The sequence below is a fragment of the Channa argus genome, chromosome 21 (genome assembly GCF_033026475.1).
Source record: "Channa argus isolate prfri chromosome 21, Channa argus male v1.0, whole genome shotgun sequence".
Classification (NCBI taxonomy): Eukaryota; Metazoa; Chordata; class Actinopteri; order Anabantiformes; family Channidae; genus Channa; species Channa argus.
The window spans coordinates 11565916-11590762 of record NC_090217.1 but is presented as its reverse complement, the minus strand read 5'-3'; the positions used below and the strand labels follow the sequence as shown (position 1 = coordinate 11590762).

The following is a 24847-nucleotide window of genomic DNA, read 5'->3' as shown; positions in this document are numbered from 1 at the left end:
GCAGTGCCTCTTGGGCAATCATGTGGTCACACTACCTGACTCCTTGCTGCTCAAGAGTGCAGTTGACAAAAACAGCCCGAGGCCCACCATGTGGAAAAGATTCAGTCTGCACACAGCACACATACTACCCCCATCATACAACTACTCACTTTCTCCCTCTAAGTAACTGAAGCATTGGGGTGTTTCCTTCTTTTGCTCACCTGTGAAGGGAAATTGCATGGCTTTGCTTCAGTCCAGTTGTGTGTGGCAATGGGTATTTTTGTGTTTGCAACTTTGTGGCCACAGTGCGCGGATGCCGCGTTAAACAACCATGTGTGCAAAAGTGCATATGAGTGTACGTGTGTGCTTTTGCCAACCCCTCTCCCCCCCTCACTCTGAGAGGTGCAGACAGTTTCTCTGTCAGTTGAGTTGCACTCCTCATGTCATGTAACATAAAGCTGGCGGTCAGTGAGAGCTCTCAGCTGTCAGTCAGCATGGTGGTCCTGGCCTGTCGAGCTGCTCACCTGTGTTTATTGGACAAGACCTGCTCCTTACTACCCAGGGAGAACACTGTGTCTCCCTTCCTCTCTTTTCCTCTTTCTCTCTCCTATGCTTTCTCTTTCACTTTGTCTTTGTCTGTTTCTATCGTTCCCTTTGTCCATCTTTCTCACTTTCTCCCTGCCTCTCAACACAATATCGCTTTTTATTTAGCTTTTCTCTTAAATCTCCTAAATCCACCGCTACCTTTCCTCCCAGTTCTTCTCCCTGCTGTCTTCCACAGTTGATTTTTTTCTGGCTTTCTTCCCTGACTCTCTTTTTATGCTTTCCTTTTTTCCCCCTTCTCCCTCCTCTTCCACTGTCCGTTTTTATTTTGTATTATTTTGCAACCTCTTTGTCAGTCTTTCGGTTTACAGCGGTGCCATCTCTTTGGCGGCGGTGTTCATCTCGTCTCTGCACCTGGCTGAGCACACGCACGAGCATGCATGCACCGCCGCTAGACGATTGATTGAAACTAGTGTCTCAAAGTTGCTAATGTTCACTGAAGCATTATATTGTAGATAAAGTAAATAAACTAGGTTACCAAGGGAGAAATCTCTGGAATAGACTGTGGTGATCTGGCAGATGACACACGCGCGCACACACATGCCCATAGCCTTGCATGGAGGCTTTTTCTCTTTCACATACACACAAATAGACACACATACATCAAGTGATTGGCTGAAAAAGTGTCAGTGATGTTGAGGTGTGAACAGAGCACAGGGTGGGGAGATATTTTCTATGGCTGAGGAATTTCGTAAGTTTAATGTTTTTTGAATAGGTCTCTAGAAAAGTCTAGAGCCTGCAGTCAAGTAAAGTACATATATGTTGATAATGCAAAGATAATTAATGTTTTTCCTCGGTGTATTGTAGGGAAGCCAAATTATGCTCTTCGTCATTTAAACGTCTTTTATTCACTCGCTCGTCACTCTGAACTCTGTAATATTACCTTCCTTTTCAGAAAGTCTTTCAAACTGTTTTTGAAAAATTTTTGCAGGAAAAACGTATTAGCTAGGCTAGTTAGCATATTGGTTAAAATGTGAGGCCTGGCTCTTTGTGGCTACAGAGTTTTAAACCAGTGTCCATTCAATGATCCCTCAGTTTAGATTGCTAGTGAGGCAGTGAAGCCACACAGCGAAAGAACCCCACATTTATATTTCTACCTGGTATTATGTAAAAGTCCCTTGTATTCAGTGTGCTTCAATTCTGTGCCGTAAAGTGGTATAGGTGACATGGTAATACATTTGCATTGTGCTCAGTGATAAATACTCTACCAGGTCCTACTCACTCCGCTGCTTCCAAATGTGTCCGGACAGAGAATGTATTGTCAAATGCATGAGGGTCATTCAAAACTCAGTCTCCCTTCCTTCGGCCTTTTGTCAAACATTTCTGCATGGGTGATAGTTTTCTCATTTATTTAGTGAATAGGCAGCAGGTGAAGAAAAAAAAAAGAGTTTTACATTATGGAAATGATGGAATGGGTTATAATCTCCCACATATTCATCATGGCAGACATTGGACCCTTGTGATACTGTCCTCCATTTGGCTATTGTTCCTGTTCTCTTTCTGCGTACTCTTCCCCTCTATGGGCTAAGCAGGCTTTAATCCTGTCTCTTTTAGGAATGACAGTGTTTACTAGCTATCATTCAAAAAGGAGCCAAGAGCATGACACACATCGCTCTGTCAGAGAATGCTGTGTGAATGTGTAAAAGCCAGCCCCAAAAGAAAGGTTTTGCTACTGTGTGAGCAGAGGATGGAAAGGACAGGATAGTTTGACAGAGTGATTGGGACGTTTGTATGTTTCATAACCTCTAAACCTTGAAGAACTTTTTGACCTGTTTCATCCATACTCACTGCATGCATTACTTTACAATTAAAAAATAAGCCTTGTAGAGGCCTTTAGAGTTTGCCTGTCTGTACAACACACTGACATGGCAATGCAGTGTAATTATTGTCTGTAAGTAGGGATTAGGGTTGTGTATGTTGACAGTAAAGTGGCTCTCAAAAGCGTGTGTTTAACACACCTTTGTGTGGATCAGACACATTCTTGCAAATAGGGAAGGCGTCTGTACATAAACCCTTCCCCACCATCCCCCTTTCACATCACCCTTGCCATTCGATATGCACTTCTTTTTCTCACTTATCTCTTGTAGTGAAAGGATGCACAAGCAAGCTAATGAGATTTCTAAAAATATTTTTTAAATAGCAAGCTGTTTGTCTTGCTTTATCTTCCACCGTTCCCTTGGCCCCCTCAAAATTGTTTTCCCTTCAAAGTCTTGACAGCATTAGGATTAGTGTCATAGCTGCTAACAGTCATTAGTGTGTTTTCACCATTGTGTCATGCACTGTTTTTAACCACCACCACCAGCACCACCACCCCCAGCCATACCTCCTGCGTGTCTCCTGCTTTCGTGCCAAGTGAGAAATGAAAAACAATCATTACGACCTCCAGCGACCCCTCCTGAAGCACAGTAAGTTAAATGGTTTGTAAGACGTTTAATTACCAAATGGTATAATCGTTATTCATCTCATCATTAGATGTATGATATTAAGTGAATTGTCTCCCCTGGGTCCCTGGGTTTCACAGATCAATAGATTTAGATGGAGCTGGAACGAGGTGGGGGGCTGGGTTGGCAGTTAAAATACTTCTGAGGCCCCTGTTATAAACACATGCATGGTTTCTGTGATGCAGAGTGGTGACATTCACTCATTTATTTATGCAATTAGCTTTTATATAGGTTTAATTATGTTAATTTCGATGTCTGCACCCAGGAATAGCTATATGTCGCTTTTTTAAAATGGATTATGGCTCCTGGGTTTATTTTGATGGTGAAAGGACATGAAACAATGGACAAGGTTATGGCATCGCAGACATCCCATTGGCAGAGTGCTTGCGTTTGCACTTTGGGGCACTTTGTTGGTATCAAACATTGTTTGAAGGCATTGTGGAGACTGCTAATGCAGCGTGTACATCTCCGAGGCCCAGTTGCCTGCAGCTTGATATCGCCTGTATTCCCTGTGTGAATATGGCTAAGTGGTGATCAGGGAGTTGCTGCACCACACGCTGCTATTTACCACAGCCGGCACTACTAGCCTGAGTTAATTGTCCATTATCTACTATTATCTAAGCTCTCCCTCTCTCGCTCTTTTATTCCCTCTCACTTATGATTGTAGCCAGCACCACCAGTTTCACTCACTCACTCTTTATCCACTGCTTTTTTTTCTGTCCACTGTAGCAACCTTATACCAGTGTTGTAACCAAGTCCTGCCAACTCAGTTCAAATACTGATAATGATTCTCTTTGTTCTTGAGGTACTCTGAACAGGTTTCTGAACATCAAGTTGGCAAAGAGCCGTCTCCATTTCTTGTCTTGTGATCTAACTACTTGAGTGGAGAGTATCCCAACTATCTCCATCGAGAGTGAGGATGACAGCAACATTATTTGGTACAAAAACATACAGATATATAGGATATATTTGAATTATACTTTTAAGAAAGTGTGTGCCCGGTGGCTCATTGGTAGAGCATTGGGTTGGGATGCAGAAGGCGAATCCCAACCCATCATGTGTGGCCCCGCCCAGCCAACAAGGGCCACCCTGGTGCCAGTCCCGAGCCGGGACAGAATAGGAGGGTTGTGGTAGGAAGGGCATCCAGCCTAAAAACTCATGCCAAATCCTCGTATGGAACACTTTCCGCTGTGGCAACCCCTGAGGGGACAATCTAAAAGCTGTTTATCTTTTGACTTTTTTACAAAGTATATTTTAGTAAAGTATATTTTCTAACAGTGATCTCTCTGTGATGGAGACAAAAGACAAAAATCTCTCTTACTATGGATAAATAAAAGCAACAGTTTCAATTAAAGATTACCAAAGAAGACCCTCTCTCTCCTTCTACTTCCTTCACTTTGATAAGGGGATAGGTCTATCTGCTGAGGTGTTTGAGGAATCCTCAGAAATTTCACTTGATGGCACTGTTTTCCTTTTTGCTCCAGCTGAAGCAACAGGGCATGTTTTATGTATGCTGGGCACAATTTGAAAAGCCTGCCTGTGCCACAGATATGTGCCTTCTTTTTTTATCCCAAACAATAAAATCAGGCACGCACTATTTAAAAAATAATAATAATTATGTATAACAGGGTTAAAATGCACTTGGCTTAGTTACTGTATAGTAGTCCATTATCTTTTATTTTTTAATATTTTGTAGTATTTTGTTTCTTTTGCTCATTGGTTAGAAGGTTTGTGCTGTGTTTGAAATCTTTCCTTTTTGGAAAATATGATTAATTTACTAATGTAAATTTTACCAAAAACAAAAAACAAACATCAAGGACTTTTGTAACTATTCAACTATTTAAACTGATTAAAACGCATTCATCTTGTGTTGCTTTGATGTGTTGCTTTAATAATTGCATCAACAAGATGATACATATTATAGGGCCTGGGGTGTTTCTTGAGTCCACATCTTCCTCTCACTTGATATACCACACACACATTTATACATGCATAACACAGACACACTCGCATACAGTCATTTGTGCAATTTAAATTACTTTAATTTTTTGAGTTTAGAAATAAGAAGTATTAAAGCATAAAATTCAGCTGAAAGGGACAAACGGCCGCCCTTTGTCCATTACTCTCCCTGCTGTCTAACAGGGAGGGGGATTAAATTGAGTTTAAATAGGGGTTGGATGGATGGATTGGGGGTGTGTAGGGTAGTGGGGGTCAAGATCATATTAAGTGCTTGCAAAGCAAATGGTTCAGCATTAGGAAGTGTTGGTCTGATAGCCCAGCCTCATGATCAGCCTATATAGACGCAATACATCACAGTGAAAAATAACTAGAGCTTGTAGTTCAGTATTGTGCGCATCATAAATAAAGGTGTGCCATGTATAATTGAGGCTTGTGCATGGGGAACTCGGCTGGAGATGAGAAATGGAAATCTGTGTACTGGTAAATAGATAATCACACAAAAGTAATTGAGGTTTTCAAACCTCAATCTAGTCTGCCAGCATGAGCTCGTTTGCATGTTAATCACGTCAGTGATTTCCCTTCATCACAGGGAAGTCCGTGCACACTTCCATAACCAGCTTTTAATTGCATTTAAAATGTCACAGAGGTGGAACACATGTAATTTAGCCAGAACTGTGTCCAAATTAATGGATACTACTGAGACGCTCCATTGGACAGGGTTGGAAATGAGAGAGGCTGTCCATTGTTTGGGTCGTTATTAGAGATGCCTCACTCTTCCAGTCTCTTCATGATAACATCTCTGCAGCACCTTTTGAAGTGTATATCAAGACTTCAAAATGAAATGTGATGGGCATTTTGTGAACGACTTAACACTACAATGGATGCCAACTTCTTCCGAAATATGGCAAAAGGATGGACATTAAAAAGGTGGAAAAAGAAACTTCAAAGGCAGAGACCCCAAAGTCATAGTGTTTGGTTATACATGGAGAAAGAAAGGGAGGAATAGTTTATTTTCTTTCATCACCAGGTGTTCTTTGGCGCATAAATTACCAAGATGATGTTTCCATAACACAGCTTAGGGCACTCTGGAGAGGGGAAACCTGCAAAACAGACCTATTTAATTTTTCATAGAGGTAGACCATCAGGAGCCATAAGCCAATATTCTTCTTCCTGTTTCCAGATGCCTTCTACACCACTGTATCTTACCAAAACCCAAGCCCCTCTTACTTTTTCTTTTTTCCAAAAAAGTAAAAAGTTCTGCCGATACCTACATGAAAGGAAGGAACTGTTGAAATGTTAATTTTACCATCTGCTGTCGAGGCCTGCTACCTTTTGTGTGTGTGTTTTCTTTTTTCCCTGCCTTCTTTAATTCCCAGTAGTTCTGTTCTGTTTCATGAATGTGCTGCTATTTTGGCTGTTTGAAGTCATAGGGTCTCTGCGAGCATGGCTTCAACTGGCTGGAAAATACAATGCCACATGGTGGATGGTGGAGACCATCCCATTACTTTCCTGTTTAGAGCCTGGTCCCTCCTGGTAACCCTTTTTTTTTTTTTTTTTTTCATACCAGTCCCAAGGTTCTAGTTATGCTCCCCTGCCAAGTACAGTCCCATGCAGTCTGTCAGTCCCTTGCTGACTTTCCCTTGCTGACTTTCCCTTGCTCTCTCTCCTTCCTGAGTCTGTAAGTCTTTGGGGACATATTTAGTCTGCTTATTTTAATGCTGAAGATTTTAATCACTTGTTTACAAGACCCCTAGTACCTTTTGTCTATTTTTTTTTCCAAGCACATTCTATTGCTGGTTTTCCCGTAAGCTCAGTAAACTCCAGCAAATCCAGCATCGAAATTCTCGACAATGGTGTTTCTCCACATTTCTTTTCGTCCTGTCTTCTCATCACAAAAACTGACACTTTTAAAAGCAAAAGTATATTGCCAAGTTTGCTGTGAAGATTTTGCCAAATGGATAAATTCCATTGTGAGATTTGATATTTGGCAATTAGGGTGAGACATCCTGTGTGCAGAGTTGCTTAGCATTTTCCTTGGCTGGGACCAGATTGTTTAGTCTGCTCTCATTGTGAGCTGTTTCTGAGCTGCAGTTGACGGTTGTTTGCAGAGTGCTGGGGGAAAATGTGAGAGGGGCCAGTGCCTTTCTCTATTTATTTATTTTCCCTGTCCTTGGAACTGGAATCTGATTTGTGTTCATGTTTCTCTATTCTCTCTGAGCGGTTTTTAAGTGTGGCTGCTGAAATCTAGACTCTGTATGACCTCACTGCGCGGCCTGTGTTTCATTAATGACCAGCCCTGTGGTTTGAGTAGAGGAATATTTTTCATATGACACCGCCTTGCATTAGCGTGGAGCGGCAGCTGCACAACCACAAAACCATCCAATTTTGTGGCTTTGAAAGGTGTGAAAAGTTCAGCTCCCTATAGCAAGCCTTGCATTTATAATTATACTTAGTGTATGCAAGTGTGCATGTATATTCGTCAATGAGCGGAACTACTGGAGACTGGTAAAAGAAACAAGAAAAAAGTCACCTGCTAATGAAACATTTGTCTTTCATTCTCTTGGCAACTTTTAAAGTAAATAGTGAAGACATATTTCAGACTTTACACACTTACAGATTTAAAATACTTTGCCTAAGAGAAGCCACGTAAATATAACAAGCAGTAATTGAAAGTGTAGGTAAAATTTTGACAGCTTGATTAATTTGTAATAAATATTTAATTTCAATGAGTTTTTTTTTTTTTACTGTTTGGACCCTTTGAGTCCCTAATAAAACTCTTTGGAAGTCTCTTTTTTTTTTTTTTTTTTTTAAATGCCACATCTGGCATAAGAGGTATCTCTTTGCAGATTGATTTCCCAGGCTTTGTTGGAAGTGGCCCAGGCAAGCCATGCAGTAGTTGACTAAAAAGCATGCAACAATTCACAGACACATGTAGCATGCCTCTGCACCCCTCCCCTCCTAAAAAAAAAAAAAAAAAAAAAAAACTAGACACTAGACTACTGTACCTCAGTTTGGTACCTTGCAGGATATTGAATATCCAAAAGGAAACCTCAGATTTGTCCGTCCCAAAACAAAGAGCCCTTGTCCTGCTGCCCACCTCTTCTCTTTCCCTCTCACTTAAAAAAATACTGGTACTGTCATCATAATACAACAAATGCAACTAAACTCACATGGTAGTATATGTACATTTCCAGATAATTCTTAGGCAGTCATAATGGTACTCTCCCACAGTCCTGGCAGCATTAAGTATAGTGTTGTCAGCTTGAAGCCAAGCGGTGGAACAGGGAGATTGAGGTTAGTCACCATGGCTCAGGGAGAGTGAACAAAGGAGAAGATTACCTAATAGTCCTGCTATGTATTTGGAGTGGAGCCTGCTGTTTGTTTGGGGAGGTTCAGGGCTGGATGTGCAGGGAGATGTCTCACAGGCAGCTGATGGGTACTTTTAAGCTGTCAGAAACATCTCCTTTGCCATTCGTCTTCCTGAGTAGACGGCAACATGCTTCAATGAGGGCAAAAGGCAATGTAGAGAGAAAGTTAGCGATGTTTCCAAGTTTGTAATGCGATGAAAACGATGCCACAGAGTATAATTGGGTACTTTTTTTTTTTTTTTTTTAAATTAAGAGTCACCCATAATGATAACTTGACTACTTTGTGACGCACGCTTCACACACTATTTCTGGGGTCTAGCATTATAAGAGCTTTAATGAGCCTGATCTTTTATTGTATATGTTTGTAAACAGCAGGCTTGCAGGTTGTCACTGAGAATGAAGTTCTGTGTTATGTTCACGCCTGAAATGAATTTCTAGTCACAGCACAAACATCATCAACCTGGAGTAAACCATTTAATTACATGCCAAGGCTGCATAAAACAAACTCAAACCGTCATACTTATGTGCATCGGCAAGAAATTTATTTAATTTGTTGTATAATTTACTTAGATTAACCTCTTTAAGAGAACACATTAAAACATAGTGTTGGAAAGGTACACAGATTTCTTGATAAAAGGTTGTGGTTCAGGCAACACACTTTGAATAACTCACCAGAAGAATCAATTTTGTGAACAATACACTTTTATTATTGAAATTTCTTAAAGCCGTTTTTGGACAGTATAACCCAAAACACTTTATTGATAACTTTTTAAAATGGTGTCACTGAATTTCTTTTTTTTTTTTATTCCATAAATTGCCTTTCCTTTCTCCTGTGATCCAGTTACAACCCTTGATTCTCTGAAATCCCTGCCAGCCGTTTCTGTTTTGATAAATTGTACATCTAGTCCTATTTTCAAAGTCATCAGCGATTGCTTTTTTGCCACTCAGAGCACTGAACATGGACAGCTTTTAAAGGTAGTGAGTAGGTCTGATAAGTGGCTCAATCCTTGTACTAAAGCATTTTACTGAAGGTTTAATAGCTACTGTATAATCAATTATAATGTATTCTCTCCAACTGCAAATTTCCTCTAATATAGCCCTTCTGCTGTAGAAAAAAAAAAAGTCCATCTGAATATTATTGTGACCAGCTTTTTAACATTACAAATCAATTGCATGATTTTAAGTAGTTGGATTCATACTTTTGTTGTAAATTTCCCCCAATGCCAAATGGAATGTTGCTTGTATAACTCGAATAACTAACCCATTTCAGAGTAGTGACATTTTTCATCCCGAAGATGATTCACTGTTTGTGGTACATCACGGTCACTTCCAAGTCAACTGTATGTGTTAGTATAAAATAAAACCGTTCATCCAAACATTTCAGCCTAGTTTGAAGTCATTGAAAAGCAATAGCCTTATGAATTATCTTGCTGTTCCAATTTAATGGAGCATACCTTTGAATGACAGCATGCACCAGCACATCATCAAAGTGAAACTTCCAAAGTTCCGCTTAACTTGTTGCTGAAATAGTTTCTCGTTTTCAAGAAAATTGCAATGCGCAAAGTCTCAAGAAGTGTATCAGGGAATCTTTCCTGAAGGAAAAATTGCCACTTGCATACTTGTCTTTGACCAAAGTGAAGCCCTCACCCACTCCAGGGGGAACATGTGCTGTTTAGGAAGATATAAAGGAGTAATTTTATTACTCGGTACATCTCCCCTCAGAAGCTATTTCATTTCTCCTTTCAGCCACCATAGAAGCCTTTATTTGATCTCATATTCCAGAGTATGACTGCCTCAAACCGGTCAGACTCCGTTTATTTTCATTTGCAAAACACATTTAATGTTGGCGAGGTGGCAGAGGATGGAAGTGAAGAGTGGGGAGTTCTGGGGTGGAAGGGACTGAGGAAACTTTCTCTGTCGCGTTAAAGGATAATTCCAGTTTATTTCAACTTGATGTATATCCCACAAATGTGGCTTTTGTGGCTCCATGGGTTGTGCTATCTTTCTACTCACCATCTTTTTTGTAGAGATTCAGGAAACAAGGACTGCTGCAAAACAGCATATATCGGACAGCCCTCTTGGTCCTCAACGAACTTTAATACATCTGCTAGCTGATCTAACAACCCGTATCCTAATCTATACTTTCTGGTTGTTTACACATGTGAGACAGACTTTCACTACTGGTAAAGTAAAAGCTAAATGCATTAGCTGCCACTGGTTGATATACATTGTTTCACACACATCCCCATGTCCCAGTTTCATCCCTGAAGTAAGCAGCATCTTCCACTTCTAGCTTTCTTGCCCTTACAAACACTGTCTTGCACGTACCCTCTAAGTTTGCATCCATGAAGGGAAACTGACATAGCTGGATACTCTTTACTCAGCACTTTGGACTGCAGATCATTGAAAAAGTGTGCCCTTTATTAGGGAGCCCACTTAGGAAGCCCAGATGTAGCTGGTCATTTGAGAGGCAGAGGTCCTCATAAAAATGAGCCTTTAGAGCAGGCACACCACCCCACTGTAAAGACAAAATTAACCCCACTCCACCCACCTACACCTTCCTTAAACTCCACATCTTTGACTATTTACTAAATCCTAAATCGGTGCAGCTGTCTGGAGGAACCCAAAGCTTTTTCAAAGTCCCACATTTCCTGGAAATCTTTCTCCCCCTTTCTCTTTTTTATTTATCAGTGTCTATGTCTGTCTCTACGCCTGTGCCTGCAGCACCTACTGTATGTCCTCTCCAGCCTGTGTCTGGTGACAGCACAATGAAAACATTTTCATGAAAAGTGTTGTTTCAGTGCTCCGGAAGTCCCACTCACCTAAATAGTTCCCTCTCTATGTCTTGTCTGTCTTTCTCTTTTTTTGTGGGGGATGGAGGGGTATCATAGCCTCCGCTGGGCTCAGTTCCACACAATGAATTACCTCCAGATGTAATTCCTACCTCTCCCCCCTTCACCCTCAAATTAGTGGCTAGTAAAAATTAGTTTCGAATTAGCCGCGGTGTGGAGGATAGAGGAGTTAAAAATTTCCATATAATGAGTTTATTATTCTTTTTTGGAAATTCTTCTTTTCCGAATGAATTTGATAAGGGTTTTTTTTTTTTTTTTTTTTTTTATAGTTGTAATTGGTGTCTAGCTGAATGGTGTTTTAGTCATGAATGGACAGCCACTGTGTCAGCACTAAGTCAGAAGGCCCAAATCATTAGAGGACTTTAAAGTCCACTGTCCAGCACTAAGAACCCAAAGCTCTATGCCTCAATAGCTCCTGGAGATCATTCCCAAACTGTCCCTAATTTCTAAATCGTGGTCAGTGTTTAATTTTTCTGTCGTCCTGCATGAAAGTATTTGTCATTGCCGCTTGCAAATGCGTTGACATTATTCTTTGGCCCATAGACGGTTGTTGTTGCATAGCATATACAGGTGTTGTTCTCTTTTGAGTGTCAGTGAAGCTTGTCTTGCTGCCATTCAACTGTGTAGCCATGGTTCTGGGAATGATAATATCTTTGGCAGAGCTAAAACTCTGGGATCCTCACACACTACAGATCACTGTCATAAATGGGTTTCAAATTCATCCTTAGCAGGAAATCTTAATGCATGAAACAGCTATTATATCTCACTTTTTTTTTTTTTAGCTGTTCCTTCATCTTCATGACATCTCAGTGGCCAGGAACGTTTACAGAAACAACAACTCAGTAGCATGTTTTTTTTTCTCTAAGAAGGAAACTAATTTAAACTACAGCCGCCTTTACTATATGATAATATCTACTACTGTGAAAAAAGGGACGTTGGCTGCCATGCTCTACTCTTTCATCTAATTCCAATCTGCTGTATAACAGGTAAACTGCTGTGAGTCGCACTTGCTTGTTTAAATTTACCCGGTTGTACTGAGCCTTTGATTTCAGCAACTCATTTAATTCAAATACGCTTTTGAAGAAAAGCTTTTTTTTTTTTTTTTTTTTTTTTTTTAAAGGGAGGTGGTTCGGAGGCCACTGTGGTGGTGGGAAAATAAGAGGAGGCACAGAAGGGCCAATTTAACCTGGAGTGTCTATCACTAGTCTACCGGCTCCTTCGTTTCAAGAGGGCCGGTCAGCTTGAACTGTCTGACTTCTGTCATTTCGATCTCTTTTTATTTTTCTGCTGTAATGTATACTTTAATTCCCGCCCGCCTGCTGTCTGTGTGTAGCAGCGGCATCGGCAGAAGCAGCTGGAGGGGAGGTGCAGGTATCATTAAGCCTCTGAGAGGCACCAGCGGAACGCTGCTGAGTGCTATATGTGGCTCCTTGTAGTGCGTGTTGATATATCTGGGCCCAGTAAATGTACAGCCTAGTTTATTTTCAATAGGAACCCTAGCACCCCCCCAGCTGCTTACTCGGGCTGTTGATATTGAGTCAAGCAAACACTCTCTTAGGGATGTCCTGTTGGGCACTCAGCCAAAGTCGCAAATGGAAGTCACATGTGGAGACTCCCAGAGAAAGGCAATGAGGTCTTAATTCACACCCATCTCCACCATTTTTTTTTTCTTGCACAAGTTTTATTAAAAGCAGTACTTACCATGGGCAACAGTTAATTTGTAACATTACTGAGACATATATTTACAACCTTATTTATTCATTTTGGAAAATGTTCAATTCCCAAATCACTAAAAATTTTCACACAAACAATACAAAATTGCCATATTTACTATGTGATTGCAGTGCATATGCAAATATATTTGGGACACTGTCATTATCAGCCACTTAATAGGCATTTCATTAGGGATTTTCTGAATGCACGGTACAAGGCAAGTTGCCATGGATACCCTGGTGCTTAAGTAGAGTATATTAAAATGGTGCTGCCTTCCAACCACTTATATAATCACCGGTCCATAATGGTCTCTGCTCTCTGGCCATAAGCAACATATCGTGTGATCAACATTGCCCAGGACTAAAAAGAGCCCTACCCCCTCATTATGCCTTATTTGGCTTTTTAATGTATTTATTTGTAGGCAGGACTAAGTGGCTCATGAATTGTGCTTGTGGAACATTTATGTGACAACTAATGAATGGCGCTGATGTGTGTGCTCTATTTCATATGTGTAGTGTTTTGCTCTTTGGGAACATTGGTTATGAGTGTGTGGGAGTTGTTAGGGGCAGTTGAGCAGATTTTAGCAGATGGTGAAATCACTTCATTTTGTCTGACTGGCTCTTAAATGTGAGAATGGACGAGGGAAGTCAAATAGATAACCTCCCTAGCAAAGTGAACATCATTGATGCACTTGGGCTCTAATAAATAAAACCCTTGCAGTCACAGTAAAATGCAACACAGCCTTTTCCTCTTTCCACCTTTCACTTTGTCCTGTTTGCTGATTCCACTTCTGTGTATTTAAAAGGTTGTGCATGATTTTTTTAAGCATATATATTAATCATTTGTCTCTTAAGAATTTCACTGAATTCCATTCATTATAATGCAAGTTTTTGGGGTTAATGGTTTTTAAAGGGTTATTAATAAGGTGTGATTCACATGACTGCCCCTGATTGATGAACCTTACTTCAGTGTGTATACTTTGTGGTGGCATGGTGGTGCTGAAGTGTTGGTGACATAAATGTCGAGGGAAACCAGTGTTTGACTTTCTCAAATGTCCCACAGGTAATGCATTATGGCATTTTTTGAAAATTAATAATTATTAGTAGTGTTTGCATGTGTGTGGAAACTGTGGAAATGGTGACAGTGCCTGGAGACTGGAAGCAACATCCGTTGCCATTGTTGTCACAGCATTGCACTGCATCTCAGATCCACTGCTCCCCCCCCACTGCTGCTGCTGCTGCCAAGGTTGTAACCAGCTGCTGCCACCATTACCCCTCCCCACTGTACCCACTACACATGTCTATCTCTCTCCCCCTCCTTTACTTTCCCTTTCTCCTCTCGCTGTTCTACTGCCACCACATCAAGACGCTGGTGGGCCTGTTTGTCTGCGTTGACCTTGGCAGCAGAAAGCCCTGGAAGAAGAGACATAGGGAATAAATACCTGAAAGGAGGAGGCACACAATTGTCACAGATGTGTAGAAATAGGCATAGCATTCCCCCTAGTGAGGTGAATGTTTCTATTGCCAGGGCCCTCTTGTTTGTCTTTTCCAGTGAGGCACTCTGAGTAGTTTATTAAAGGAGCTTTCTAGCCTGCAGCCTTTACGCTGAAAGAGAAATGGGAGAAATTACTGGCATAATGTGGATGCTTAGAGCAATTAACAGCAGTTGTTTAATGTTAGCCCCCTTTGCCTCTCTCTGTTGCTGTCTTTTTTTTCTCTATTGGTTGCTTTTGCACTCTTGTCATCTCCCTCTCGCTCTTTCTCCCGCTTGCTTCAACTCCCACGGTCTCTCTCGCACTGCCACAATTGTTTAGTGTTTACCCTCTCTGCCTCAGAGCTCAGACAGTTGACACTAATGAAAATGCTACATCTTTTGGTCTGTGTTGGTCTCTTAATAATGATATCATATGGCTGAAATATGCTCCAGTGGAGCCAGGGAGATAATGTGTTATTCAGAGCTTGTTAAATCATGCCAGTGCACTGCTCAGAGCTGTGAGTTCAAGTGGTCTTTACCTAACGTTAGGGGCTACGTCTTTTCCTAAATAAATCTACCAAAGTTCTTGCATCCCCCACAACCCCATGCTGTGGTTGCCTATATGTCTGCACATTTGTGTCTGTTAAAGTATTGTGAACTGTGAATATAATTTTGCATCTCTGCCATATTTAGGGGTGTGCTTGTGTTTGATTCTATGTACTGCATATGACAAAAACATATGTAAATTACAAAAAAGTAATATTTTGTATCAAATCTCTCCGGCCCATGTGGCACAGTGAACTGGTGGCAGATGGACTGCCTTTCTGCATCTGCTGTGTGCAGACTGGGGGCTTTGTACTCTTCTCTCCTGGGGAAGACCGAGCCTTTCTTCTTGCCAGTAGATTCCTGTCTGTTGGAGCGACTAAGAAAAACATCTGTGGCATGCAAGGGAGAGAGGGAGAGAAAGAGAGGAAAGGAGAAAGAAAAAGACTGAGGAGGGAATAAAAAATGACTAAAGGGTTGGCAAACACCATTAGCCCTAAATGTTCCATTTCATTGCCTGATTGCCTGATTGTGCATTGTTTACAATATGGGAAACATGTCGATATATCACCTCCAGCACATCAGAGCCTAGCTTATTTCAGCTTTCGTCGGCTTCTTTAGCAGGCTGGGGAGACCGTGGTTTTTGCGGTTCCAGTTAGAGATACTGAACTAAATCATTCGGAGAGACTTGATTCAGATATGTGAATCATCATGTAAGACTCATGTACAGACACAGTTGCCTTTTATCATGTGGTAAACCAAGCTGTGAAAAAGTAGCAGAGAATATCTGTGAAATATTTTTCAGCTTTTGTGTTTGACACTTAAATTTTCTTTTATTTTAATATATCTTCTCTGTGAATATTCAATATGTTGAAGTTTTTAGTTTGGCCAGGTCATTTTTGATTTTTTTTTTTTTTTTATGCAAAAAAAAAAATTATGTAGCTTGTAGACAGCGATGATAACACAGTGGCAAAAGTATCATCTTAGTATTTTGTCTTTTGTTGAAAAAGTGAGACAGTTTCGACATGTGGTGGTCTCCCCAAAACCTTTGTGGTCCCCCTCCCCTCTCTGATTCCTCTACAAAGCGCCTGTTCTGAACCCCCCCACACAGACATACACGCGCGCACGCACACACTTACACCCCCCCCACACACACACACACCATTCCTTTGCCAACTCTCGCCACCCCCCACCCCTCCTCTCCTCTCCCAACGACCAGCCCCCCTACCCCACCGATCAAGCCACTGGTTTTTGTGTACTATTGGTCCTCAGGCGTCAAAACAATCCAGCAGGGCTGCCTGACTTGTTTTAATTAGGCAGCACTGAAACGGCAACTGTCTCTCAGACGTGACCAGGCAGAGGTGCTCTCCCCTTGCACTACTGTAAATACCGCTGTAAATACTTCTCTGGTGATGTCGTTGACAGTAAGCGTCAGCTAGTTTCTCTACTTTTTTTTTTTTTCTTTTTCACATTTTTTCCACTTTTGATGCTCTTTCTACTAGTGGCATTTTCCCCTCTTTTCATTTTTGATACACACTAATGCTTCCAAGCTTCTGAGAATACTTCTTCAAATGCTTCTTACCGTGGAGAGTGGATTTCCCTCTCATTGTTTAAAAGGTAGGTCATTTTCTCCTTTCCAGTCATGAACTATTTATGACTTTGTTTGGATGTGTACTTGTGGTGTTGTAGCAGTGCTTTGTGATAGCGGGTTACTCGGTAATGCATGGTTGTGATATGGCTAATTGTTTTTAAGAGCCCTATACACTCTCCAGAGCCCGGTGTGGAGGCTACTGGCTGCCGCTCAGCCCTTCACTAATCCCATTCAGACTCTTTACATCCGTGCGCACACACATACACACACACTTTGACATGCACACAATCAGAGCTGAAAAGAAAAGCAGTGAACTGCATTAGAATAAAGCCAGGCACACATACCTTTGCGACGAATGCATCTCTCACAGCGCCGTCCTCCAGCCCTCCTTCTGTCTCTGTTCCCCTCTCATCTCAGCAATGCCGGCTACACCGGAGCGAATAGAGAGGCAGTCCGGCAGGTTGTGTGTAAGACTGTGTATGTGTATGTGGGTGTGCAGTGAACAAGAAAGAGAGAAATGGAGACAGAGTGAGCTTTCAGAAAAGCAGATGTGCGATTAGAGCGAGAGCAGCGCAAAGTATCTAGTAAGCATGCAGCCGAGGTGCAACGGGAGAGCCGGTAAGCATCTTGCGAGGAGTCACAGCACTCCCCGTGTGAAGATCCCCTCACACATTCTCACAAACACACACTTTCTCATTCGCACACAGAACCCACCCACACACAGACACACACACACACACAGACACACACACACACACACAAGTGCACTCACACTTTTGCACCCAAATGCCAAAACATTTTCTTCATGCTTATCTTTAAAAAGTAAAGCATTTATATAAATAGAACCCGATTTGAAGGTCATTCTCTAAATTAAAAGATAGCTAACTAATAATTGCTGTGCCTCTCATTCCCAATGAAACGGGGAATGAATTGAGAAGTAGTGTGTTTCAGTAATTGTGATATATTTCATCAGGCAAAGAAATGATGGTCTAATTATTGCCAGTGTGGAGAGAAAGAAGCCACTCGCTCTCTGTCATAAATTTCCATTTTGTTCAGTCCCCCCTTTTCAAGCACACTCATGCACACCCACAGATACACTCACACACGCACACTCCCTCCGCTGTCACCTCTCCCACTCTTTGCCTTCGCTCCCCCAACTCAAGCCTCTCCTATCGGGCCTGCATGTCCGACCTGCACAGGGGGCCCCAGTCAGTAATTGCCACAGTGACAACTGGAAATGATAGAATAATTGTCAGGAGAGGCGTCTGGGCTTTCGTTTTTTAGAATGGGGCAAGGGTGATTTAAGTATGCATGAATGGCACGGTGTTGGTGAGGTGGCGAGAGAGTGGGAGAGAAGAGGAGTGAGGGAGCGGTGGGGGGAACCGGGGCGGGGGCTGGGTGGGTGGTGTAGGGGGGAACTGGCTTGTTTATGATGCCATCCCCCATAAACACGGCTGAAGTGATGACACAGATAGTGTTGCCTCTCCACGCAGTGACACCAGTCGACTTGCGGCCGTTACTGCGAGACACCTTCGGTGAGGGCAGAGCCAAGCACTTGGTTCTCTGGTCAAGCTCTGTGGCAGTCCTCACCTTCAGGTAAAAAAAAAAGTCAGGGGGACTGTGTCATCCATCCATCCATCCATCCATCCATCCATCCATCCATCTATCCATCCATTCTCCCATCCATCAGTCTTCTGTCATCCGTAGTCGACTCCAAGCTTTTGGCTGTGTTTAATGGTTGTGTTTTATTGCCGGGCTGTGTCTCCTGCCTTCCCCGCTGGTTGTCCCACTGTGTAACAGTGCAGCCTTGGTCTGCGGGCTCTGTTAATCTGCTGCTTAATTAGTGCTGATGAATGGCTCGGTGTGTGTGTGCATGCGTGCAAGTGAGTGTGTGTGCGCACTGGTGTGGTTTTGGGGGAGTGTGTGTGTGTGTGTGTGAGAGAGTTCACTTACGCTTCCTTGTTTGTGCTCTGCTCTTGTAATAGTTGGCTGAAGTGTTATGGTGTTGTTTTTTTGTTTGTTTGTATTTTAGATCTGGCTACATGGTTGCTAAGCTAATTATTGATCATTAAAATAAAGATGACGGAGATTTGAGATTCACCACTGTGGTTCAGCAGAATAAAAGCACACAGCCACCATTTTATAAGCTAATAAAAATCATATATTAAAATATCAGCTGCAGATATGTGTTTTGAGAAGACAAAGCTTTTCCTTTAAGTTTGATTTATTTGTTTTTCTCCAATATTTCAGTTTAGGGAAAAAAAAAACCCAAACTCTTTGGAGCAGATGTTTAGTTTGAAGACGAGAGAGGTCACAAGAGTGATAATCGGTGAAGCACTAATTATCTTTATCAAAGGCGAGTGGGATAATTTGTTTACTTAAATATTGATGAGGGTGAGCAAGGCATGGTATTGGACTATTGTGGGCATATTATTAACATTTCATAGGCTTTGTGCAGGAATGCGAAAGGGACTCCTCTTCATAATTTTATACCCTAATGCATAATGAGCTATGTGATTAGTTCATATGGAGAATTGGCCAAACTCTATTTTGAAGACAGATAATTTACATTGTTCTCCAGAGTCTGGCATATAATAGGTTCTTAAGAGCAATAAAATTAAATGCTACACATTTTATATTTCAGCTTACAAATCCCCCTGGCAATATTCAGTTTTCTCTCTTCTTTTTCTCTTTCTTTTTTCTCACATCTGTCTCGTTTGTTTAGAAAAAACAAAAAAAGCAGAAAATGAATTTTAAAAATGTTTCACTTAAACACATGTTTACCTACATGTTTTATTTAGAAGGCACACTGGCCAATTAACACCGTTCATTAGCAGAGCTGCGTTATTTGTTTTGAAAGTTTAACCAATCACTTTGTTATGCTAATTGTGATGTAATTTAATTTGAGTTCCCGTAATGATGATGCCGCTATTATCCACATAAATGATGCAGTTAAGCAGCACGGTCTCATTTGCATGTGCTTGAAGGGAGAGAGGCTGAAAGGAGTCGGCTCCCGTATCATTCTGCTTTAATTTTCCACCTCTGTTCACTCCTGCCCTGTGGGTCTTCCTGGCCTGTCGCTGGCTATTGATGATCAGCACTTTTATCAGAATTTTTTTTAATGACAAGGGGCCTTTATTTGTCTGCTAACAGATTCATAGAACAGCAGTGTAGGGAAATTAAATAATGGAAATACGACACTATTAAAAAATGCAAATGATTATTTTTATTGAACAGTTGATTTGTGTGCCCTCACCAAACACACCTACACACAAATGCATGCCACTTCTCATTTTCATTGCTTCTGTTTTAAAGGGTTGGGGGGGGGGGAAGTGGCTTCTTGAATTTAACATTTCCATATCAAAGTGGTGCTTTGTTGGCAAGGGCTTAATTTTTAATCTGTTGATTCCATCATAGGTTTTGGTTTAGACATTATTTGAATGTGGACTGAAAAGTCGTATGTGCTTCTAAAATGGAGAGATGCAGCCAAGCGGTCAGGCAGTACACACTGTCAACCCAGTCTCTGTATATTTTTGTAAAATCAATTTCTTAATCCTGAGAGGAGCAGGAGTGATCCTTTTTTCTGAGCAGTTTTCAAGTCCCCAACCGGGCACTGAGAAAGTGTGACTAAGCTGATGTTAAAGACTGCCCATTATCTATTTTGTCCTGGGTTAGACTTTGGTAATTTTCCTGTAGAAAGATTATTTTTCTCCTGACCAGTCCCCCCCGTTATGCTCTTAATTGGTTACATAAATCTTGTCTGGTATGAATGAGGAATGTTGCGGTGTTGTCAACTGCAATCTTCACCCTTATTTACCAATTCATTAAGATCTATCGATGCAGGACTGCTGAGGGGGAATGACAACATAAATCAGAGCTGGAGACATAATGGCCCTAATCAACCAGAAATAACTGGAAATGTCACAATGAGCTATGTCTCTGTAACTATGCTTGCCGCGACCGGCTCCCTGCTCCTGTCCGCTGGATCTGCCGCGCTGTGGAGAGGACCGGAGAGTCAGGCCAGACACTGTCATTAGTTCCTTTTGATTTTTCTCTTCTCCCCTCAACAAGAACATGAGAGCGGCGTAAAGAATAAATCCATTTTCTCCTTTTTGTTTTCCAAGTCTTACTCCATGTCAGCCCAGTCGCTATCGCTTACGGAATAAAATGTCTTTTTATAAGTGGAATACTTCCACGTATGAGCTCTATAAATACAGTTAGGTTGCAAGTACACTGCATTTACTGGCGCACCTCCTCTACACTTGGTAAAGATGATTGGATGAGACAATGAGGCCTCCCCTCTTTATAGGTCAATTAGCTCTGATTAGGTGGGCCGAGTTAATTAATGGAATTGGCAAATATGCAAATGAGAGCTGACTGATCAGCTTTCGTCACTGTCTTGCTCACCCAGAGCGGCAGGGCTGTCTCCTTTTCAGCAGAATGAGGTGCCTGGTGACTAACATATAAATGTTATGGGATGCCCCTGAATGCAGGAGAAAACTAGTTTCTCTCCTCCTCTTTTTCTCCTTCTGTGGTGTGTGTGCTGTTCTTCAGTAACACATTTAAAAATGTATTGCTGCAGACCAGGTTTTTGAGAGGGGGGGTAAAGGAAGTTGGATGAACTGTCACATATCAACCTAAAATATTCCCCACCTTTTTCTGATTAACTCTGTGTTGATTTAAATTATTTTTTTGTTGGTTGACCATACCATTTTCTATTTTGGACTTTTTTATTAGTAACTGGATAGCTGGTGTAAAATATTGCTTATGTCATTGTTACATTTCAGAGCTGGGTGTATTCATATAAAAATGAATTAGTATTAACATAGTATCATGCATACTATTCATGAGTGCCTCTTGCATTTGATTCTAAGGAGACATTGTGCAGACCGTACAATTGAACATGCACTTTACACTCGGTTCCCTTTCTGTACTCCACAAACACTGACTCTGACACACACTCGCACGCCATTCAGGGACACTTACACACTGTGGCAAATAGTCTGTCTTTTATCTTATTCTGTCTCATCTCCTTATTGTAAATAGAAAAGAATTAAGTTCTGAACATTCTTGACTGAATGTCTCCTATCACAGAACTACAATTTATTGTCAGCTCAAATGAAGAATTGAAATATGACTGAGGTTTTGTCAATGTAGGGCTCATTGGACAGGAGATAACCACATTTGATTCTGTTGCTTTGAATAATGTTAATCCCGAAAAAAAGCAAAGTCCATTATTCATATTCATCTCCTTTCATTTGGCCCCACTCCTGATTTTGTAAATATGATTTCTTTAGCCCCTTCTTTCCAAAGCAATCTCCATTCACTGGTGAAGCACTTTTGAAATTCGTCTATCAGAGAGCAGAAACCATTACCATACACAGGTTTATAAGAAGTAGTCATTAATGCTCTTTTATGGAGGCCCTTTAGTGCCAAAAAGGAAGCTTTTAATTCTACGGCACGGCAGCCTGGCTTGCCTTGCTTAATCCGACAGATTGGGTTTTGTCAAACGCAGATTTCCAAGTGGTCGTTTTTCCATCTGCAACTCCAAACTCACCGCTTGAGGCGGAAGGCTGTAATAAACCGCTTGTGGTGTCCATAAGCTGTGGCAACCAGATGCTACCGGGAAAGGAATTACAGTACACACCCAAAGACAAACAAACATATGATCATAACCAAAGATGAGTTGAAGGCATACATTTATATTATGCTTTGCATAGAGCTTCCGATTAAGTTGTTTCAAACTTTTTTTTTGGTCAGCAATATTTAGTCTTTGTTTAAATGTATCACTTTTAAATGCAGTGGTTTTTAAGCACATTTTTTTTAGTCCGCACATGTGGCATTTTGATTTATTGAGCAATCTGAAGTATTGAATATGTGAGCCCTTGCCCTTGCCTAGTTACTTCTTTATTTTGTATGCACAGTAACTTATGGCAATGATGAATTAATTTCACTCAAGCACAGAATCTGTGATTATTTTAAATTGTAACCATATCTCGACTTGATCAGGGAGCTGTGAGAAGTCAGCAGACTGTGAAATGTAATTTCTATTATTTTTTTTATTTATTTTTTTTATTTTGATCTCACAAACCAAAAGAATTCCAGGCAGCCACCTGAAATGTGAACTGATAATGAATGTCTGGGATCACAGATTTACCGGACACTTTTTTTCACCCCCTTTTTTTATTTCTTGTCCTACTGAAAATGTTTTTTGCAACTCATGCATAGAAAATGAAAGAATGGATCAGTGTTCTAGATAGATACACAGCAGAGAACATCTTCACACTGAAAATGGATAGCCCAGAGACTCGAGTGACACACCTCTTGTGTGTTAACAACAAATTGTGTGTGTGTGTGTGTGTGTGTGTGTGTGTGTGTGTGTGTTAAGTTCCCCCAGACAGTGTTGGAGCACAGCAGACAGCTGTGTATTCTCACTAGATGGATGGCCAGTGTCATAGTGTGTGTTTACTGCACATGATGGAGCGGGAGACAGGCCAGGTAATGAGGCTACATTAGGGGCTTTTAGAGCTCGCAAACAAAGATGGAGGGCTGCTTCTTTCCCCTTTAATGATAGGTGTGTGTGTGTGTGTGTGCGCGCGCGTGTGTCTGTGGGAGTGAGAGAAAAAGAGAGTGAGTGTGTGTGTGAGCCAGTTAAAGGCTCAATTCTCCTCACACCTTTGTTGTGGCACTTCTCGGAAGAAAGAGGAGAAATTCACCCAATCTCTGGGGCCAAATGCGTCGTCAGGACCCTTTCTCGGATTTCTATACCCTGATGATAGAGAAAGATTTGCATAGTGCAAGATTCAAGTGTAAATATTTGTTCAAGCTGAAGAGGAATAGCAAGCAAGGGTATGGTTGCACAAGGAATGAGACAAAAGCTGGAGTTGGTCTGAAGCTTTGCAAATAAAGTGTCTGTCTGTGCCTATCTTCGCTTCATCAGGAGATGCCTTTCTTTTCATTGAGCGTCTGACTTAATAGAAATGTTGGAGCCATCAGCGATCATTGACGACAGTAAATTCAGACAGTGCCGAGTTATCTCTGTCTCTCACTATCTTTCCACCACCCTACAACCTAAACACTTAGTATCACTATCATCTTACTTCCCTAAGCTATACATCTACAGAATTACCAGTGTATTACCAGGGCAATAACAGCCCTTCTCTCTGTTTCCGATCACAATAATAAGTAGTCTAGGTTCTCCTTCCTTGGAAGATTATGGCTTGAGGAAATGGCATCAAATAGGGGGTGTGTTGAAATGCAGGACACCGACAATTTATAGGATGTCAAAACACACGTGCAGGTAATCCAGCAGCCTCACTTGTGTGGCATTAAAGCTGCCTGCAACACCGCAGATCAGAGAAAGGGCCCCAGTCGCTATTGTAGCTGGGGGTGGCGTGGCTTCTTCCGACCCAGTTGGTTTAGGACAGCCTGAGCCGGGGTTAGGGCTGGTACCCCTCAGGGAGAGGTTAAAGGGCATGGGGAATCTGGTGTACACACATGCACAAAAGTGGAGACACACTTGCATACAGTCACACCCTCAGGTGCTGAATATCGTCACTATCTGTGTGTTTTTTTGTGTGTGTGTCTATGTATGTGTATGTTGATGACAGCCCCATCGCCCCCACAGTCAGAGACGCAGCTCAGTAGCCTGCTCATCATTGCAGCCTGGCTGTGTTTCTAATTGACATTCTAATTGGCAGATTCGAATGATGCCTTTAGATGGCTAATTAATTTATCTCACCGCTGTCATTAAGGTTAAAGCACCATCTGATCTCTGCGAATATACTTTGCATATATCTGCATTATCATTATGTTGCAGTTAGACATATTGCACAGATTTTATCTTGGTATTTTGGAGGGGAGATTATAGCCCCAAAATTAATATGCGATTTATTGTTTGTATATTTGATCAAAATTATGCGGTTGATTTTTTTTTAAATTTCTTTTTTTATTTATATATAACCCCCATTGAAACACACATTAAAATCACATTTCATCGGTTTGTTAATATCTGAGTAGCAATTTCTATTGGACTTTAAAAGTAGTTTGCCTTGCATTCAAATGTTATTAAAAATCCTTATTTTCTTGTCTCATATATCTTCAAGTTTTCTGAACATTCATCGCCAGTTGAAGAAAGAAAGCAGAAAAAAAGAAAGATCCAGGCTCCATTAGAATGTTCATAAAATCGTAGTAAAGGCAATCAGACAGTCTTTCTCTGAATATTTTAAACATTGGGCATGTAAAATTTATGCCTAATTTGAATACTTATTAGCCGGCTGATCTCGGCTGCAGCCTTGAGTTTCTTATGCTGAGATTCATCACCGG

At 41.3% G+C, this 24847-nt stretch overlaps 1 protein-coding gene across 15 annotated transcripts in view; it reads left to right on the top strand.

The window, feature by feature from the left end:
- Positions 1-24847, top strand: part of foxp2 (forkhead box P2) — a 112288-nt gene that overhangs the window by 14146 nt on the left and 73295 nt on the right. Inside the window, exon 4 of one of the 15 annotated variants that reach the window (XM_067490161.1) lies at positions 2885-2987. The exons of 8 other annotated variants lie outside the window; for them this stretch is intronic. The gene's annotated coding sequence lies outside the window, so the exon portion shown is untranslated. Of the gene's footprint in view, positions 1-2884; positions 2988-16209; positions 16549-17944; positions 18119-24847 lie in introns of those variants that run through there. 6 more of the 15 variants (XM_067490162.1, XM_067490170.1, XM_067490173.1 and 3 more) reach the window with 6 other exon arrangements.